The following is a 5,340-nucleotide window of genomic DNA, read 5'->3' as shown; positions in this document are numbered from 1 at the left end:
TGCACTTTTATCTTATCACCACCAGATCACGCCAAATCACCACCAATCACCTGTATGGAAACACGACTCAACCGTTTCAATATTTAACAATAAAACACACTCTAAGGCTCATTTTTTACATTGATCACTGCAGCTCAAACATTTACAACACCTCAAAACACTCACATTTGCTTTATTTCTTCTTACAGGTGGAGACGGCCGTTTATCAACATCACGCTCAACTGCGTCAGGACCATGAAAGCAGGAGGAGCTGGATGACTGTCTGCAGAGCGGTAAGAGGATTTCTTTTATCTTCACATATTTTACTCTTACACAGACACAAGGTGCTCACTTTTCAATTTTGTGGCTTACACTCTTACAACAGTAGAGAGAGACTTCATTTGGGAAAAAATACATGCATTTTCATCTCAATTTAGAGTACCCTCCAAGCCCTAAAAAACATATAAACCACCACCTGTAATTTCACATCATAGACATCACTTCTTCCTCTCAATAAAACTCACACTTCCCCAAATCTACCACAACTCTTCTTAGCCAAATTTCACTTGGCTTTGGTATTATTCTTTGGAATTAATCATCAAAACTCTTACTAGTTAGTAAAAATATCATTTGGGCATCATCATTCATAGGAGTGTCATATGTAACCCTTCTATCCATCTTCATTTTTTACATAAGGATCATGGCTCAATCAGCAGGCCTCAGCTCTGACCACCTCCTGTCATGTCACTTTTGCTCAACTGTCTGGACCCTCTGGACCACCTGGACAACACATCACGTAGGTGACATTTTTACAAACTTCATATCAATTCATCTGCAGTCAATCCTATATTTACAATCTTTACATTTATACTCTATATTCTTGCTCTTTGGTTACATGCCTCTTTTAGACTAAGTCTTTTTGCTGCTGCAACGGTATGTCACCATTTTCTTCTGCTGTACTGCCTTTAAATCCATATTAAATTTTAAATTACATTCAATTACAAAAACTCATCACACAATAGTCTTCATTTTTATTCAAGTCAGCATATCTTACTTCTCAATTCATTTTCATTTCATAGATTCTGCTAATTTACTATTACACACAAAAACTCTAAAAGATTATACCACTAATCCTCTTCTCTATAAATGCAGCTGGAACCCTCCACTTCCTCTTTGGCAGTCGGCCCTTCCACCTCCAACTGACTGGACTGGACCGGACCGGACCACACTGGACCGGACTGAACGCCAACACACATTTAACATGTCAGGGCAGATTTTCATTGTTAACATGTTATTTATATGTGTAAAGTACATTCTTTTCTTTGCTAAAGAAAATTCATGCTTCAACTAAACTACTATTCTAGCTTAGTAACACCTGTTTGTGATTCTTCAGTAGTGGGAACTTCAAAGATACACTTGTGTTTGAACAAATTTAAAATGTCATGCAGTAAGAAGTAGGTAGCTGAACAATAGCAATACAAAGAAGGCGTTTAGATCAGACTTGAACTTGAGTTATCCTTGACTTGGCACTTGTAAATCCCTGATATATGGTAATAAATAATAATAATAATTCAAATGTCATGCAGTAACAAGCTGCTTTAAATTTGCAAACACATACAACAGAATCCTCCTACTCAACTACTTAATCTTATGTAGCAGTATATTTGTTCAAACACAAGTGTATCTTTGAAGTTCCCACTACTGAAGAATCACAAACAGGTGTAACTAAGCTAGAATGGTAGTTAAGTTGAAGTATGAATTTTATTTAGCAAACAAAAAAATATACTTTACACATAACATGTTAAACACAAAATCTAATCAATGTGGTGATAAGCACTGATCAAAATAAAAAGTGAAGTGTGTTATGTCTCCCTGCTTCTTTTCCTTACACCTCACTTACTCCTCCCACCTCACTTACTCCACCCACCCCACGAGCTCCGCCCACATAAGTAACTGAACTCACATCGTCATAACTCCAAAGCAGTCCTCTAACAGCCTGAGCTATTTGGTAAGACACACTTTACCTTTCTTTTTCACAGTTCTTATGTCATTATTTGGATGCTAGACTTCATAAATTTACTGCCTCTTATAAGAATCAAACCCACAGTCCCTTAACTATCAGGCAGTCTTCTTACAGCCTGAGCTATTTGATCAGACAATTCCCTGCTATTTCTTACAGCCTTTGACTGTTTGCATGAACTTACAAACTCATCTAACTTAATTAGAATTGAAAGCAGTCCTCTAACAACCTGAGCTATTTAACCAGACAACAGAACCCCTTTCCTGTAGTTGTTTTGATTTGTTCTGTTCTCTACCCCGCTTAGTACAATCCAGGTTCCCCCTTCCGTAAATCAAATTGGATTCACCCACATCCTGTTTGACAGTCTGACCTTTTGCCTTGCCTTGGAGGTAGCACAGATGGGAGCACATGCTACAAACAATTGGGTAACTTCAATTCAATTAAATATCACTAAACAACTATGAAAATAAGTAACATCAAATGTCTTTGTGTAGCTCTTGTAGGGAAGGACGGCCTGTAGTTCTTTAGTCAGGAATTTTACACCGCATTTCATTCGTGTTTGTGTGCACTTCAGGTCTTCTCTGGCCCGTTTTCTCTCTTCATTCAGCAGCCTGGACAGAAAACGTGTATAAATAACATTGACAAAACATATTAAGCTGTGCTCCATCCAGCTATGGACTGCAGCTTTGTATCCTTCTCCTGGTCCTCAGCCTTCAGTTTCTCATAGTCTGACATGAGGCTCTCCTTCTCCTGTAACAAACCCTGGTTAACACTGTGAAAGAAACACAAATGCATACAAAAGTTAAACATTGTCACTTGACTTTGTATACGTCCACTTCGCCCACCATTTATTTGGTCAACATGTTCTATAAATGTCAAGCCAAAAATGTCCATGTGATTTAACAAAAAAAATAAAAACCTCAACTTAAGGTCCAATTTACAGCTTTTTCTGGAGCTTTGAAACACGTGTAACACTTACTCACATGCAAGACACTGAAGTGAAGAGCAAATGTTACTGGCGAAACCTAGGGCTTTTAAGCCCTCACACAGCCCCCAACAGCCTCTTTTGATTCACTGTGTAATAGCCATATACACACCCCTCCAAAAGTATTGGAACAGTGAGGCCAATTCCTTTATTTTTGCTGTAGACTGAAAACATTTGGGTTTGACACCAACAGATGAATATGAAACAAGAGATCAACATTTCAGCTTTTATTTCCAGGTATTTACATCTGGATTTGATACACAACTTAGAAGATAGCACCTTTTATTTTGAGCACACCCATTTTTCATGTGAGCAAGAGTATTGGAACATGTGACTGACAGGTGTGTATTGTTGCCCAGGTGTGTCCTATTAAATTGATTATTCAAACAATAAATAGCACTGAATGTCTACGCTCAGTTGCAGATTTGGATTTTATAGTTTTTATATATAGCATTTATAGTTAGAGGTGTAACTAACATGAAAACCAGAGAGCTTCTATGGGTGAAAAAAAAGCAATTGTGAAGCTGAGAAAAGAGGGAAAATCATCAGAGCCATAGCACAAACATTGGCCATAGCCAGTACAACCATTTTGAATGTCCTGAAGAAGAAAGAAACCACTGGTGTACTAAGTAACAGACCTCGAATGGGTAGGCCGAGGAAAACAGCAGCAGTTGACGACAGAAACATTGTGAGAGCTGTAAAGAAAGATCCTAAAACAACTGTTAGTGACATCAGCAACAACCTCCAGAGGGCAGGAGTGAAGGTATCAGAATCTACTGTTCGCAGAAGACTTCATGAACAAAAGAACAGAGGCTAGACCAGAAGATGCAAACCACTCATTAGCAAGAAGAATAAGAAGGCCAGGCTGGAATTTGCCAAAAAAGTACAGAGATGAGCCTAAAAAATTCTGGGACAAAGTTTTATGGACTGATGAGGTAAAGATTAACTTTTACCAAAGTGATGGAAAGGCTAAAGTTTGGAGAAAGAAAGGATCCAAATATACAAGCTCATCTGTGAAACACGGTGGAGGTAATGTCATGGCTTGGGCTTGCATGGCTTCTTCTGGAATGGGCTCATTAATCTTCATTGATGATGTAACACATGATGGCAGCAGCAAAATGAACTCAGAAGTCTACAGAAACATTTTGTCTGCCAATTTAAAGAAAGATGCAACCAAACTGATTGGGAGATCATTCATCATGCAGCAAGATAATGACCCAAAACGCACTGCAAAAACAACAAAGGAGTTCATCAGGGGCAAGAAGTGGAAGGTTTTAGACTGGCCAAGTCAATCTCCAGACTTAAACCCTATAGAGCATTTTACCTGCTAAAGAAGAGACTGAGGGGAGAAACCCCCCAAAACAAACATCTGAAAGAGGCTGCGGTGAAAGTCTGGAAAAGCATCACAAAAGAAGAATGCAAAAGTTTGGTGATGTCAATGGGTCACAGGCTTGATGCAGTTATTGCAAGCAAAGGATTTGCAAATAAATATGAAGTCTTATACACTTTAATCTATTTTAAGTCTATCTGTCCCAATACTTTTTCTCACCTAAAAAATTGGTGTTCTGTTACAAATAATGCTATCTTCTAAGTTGTGTATCAGATCCAGATGTAAATACCTGGCAATAAAAGCTGAAATGTTGATCTCTTGTCTCATATTCATCTTTTGATGTCAAACCCTATTAGATTGTAAAACTTGAATAAATCCAGGGTGATTTAACCACCAATCTTAGAATCCTTCGAGACAGACTCTAACACCTTGAGCTACTTATCCAGAGACAATGAAATGATCTTTCCAAAGTTTTTCTGTCTTTCCTCTCAGTGTCCGCCCTCAAAGTTCATATGATTGGCTGAGATTTCAACATACAACCAAACACCCCTCTGTTCTCTACCCCACTTAGTACAATCCGGGTTCCCCCTTCTATAAAACCAATTGGATTCACCCACCTCCTGTTTGACAGTCTGACCTTTCACCTTGGTTTGGAGGTAGCACGGATGGGAGCACATGCTACAAACAATTGGGTAACTTTAATTCAATTAAATATCACTAAACAACTATGAAAATAAGTAACATCAAATGCCTTTGTGTAGCTCTTCCATTAACTTCCATGTCATGTCAAAGGAAATCAGAAGTGAATAGTCTCAAATTCAAAATAACCAAATTATTCACAGTTAGCTAATTTGGCAGGCTGAGTTAGCCCCACATGCTCAAGCTTCCGTGTTGACTTTCAAACATCCTAACTGGTGATATCATTGATAGGAAATATTGGAAAAGGCAAAGAAAACTCAAAACAAAAGGTCCAGAGGGAAGGACGGTCTGCAGTTCTTTAGTCAGGAATTTGACACCACATTTCAT

General features: G+C 38.3%; 1 protein-coding gene across 3 annotated transcripts in view; it reads left to right on the top strand.

Moving 5' to 3' along the window:
* Positions 1-1,841, top strand: part of arhgef7b (Rho guanine nucleotide exchange factor (GEF) 7b) — a 23,389-nt gene extending 21,548 nt beyond the window's left edge. For 2 of the 3 annotated variants that reach the window (XM_087177679.1, XM_087177677.1), the window contains 3 exons: positions 189-272; positions 676-775; positions 1,132-1,841. The gene's annotated coding sequence lies outside the window, so the exon portion shown is untranslated. Of the gene's footprint in view, positions 1-188; positions 273-675; positions 776-887; positions 913-1,131 lie in introns of all 3 variants that reach the window. The other variant, XM_087177678.1, reaches the window with a different exon arrangement.
* The last annotated feature ends 3,499 nt before the right edge of the window (positions 1,842-5,340 follow it).

This window comes from Seriola lalandi, unplaced genomic scaffold (assembly GCF_002814215.2).
Source record: "Seriola lalandi dorsalis isolate HSWRI2012SDOR001 ecotype SW California unplaced genomic scaffold, Sedor1 jcf7180002054630, whole genome shotgun sequence".
Lineage (NCBI taxonomy): Eukaryota > Metazoa > Chordata > Actinopteri > Carangiformes > Carangidae > Seriola > Seriola lalandi.
This window is presented reverse-complemented; position numbering and strand designations above follow the sequence as displayed.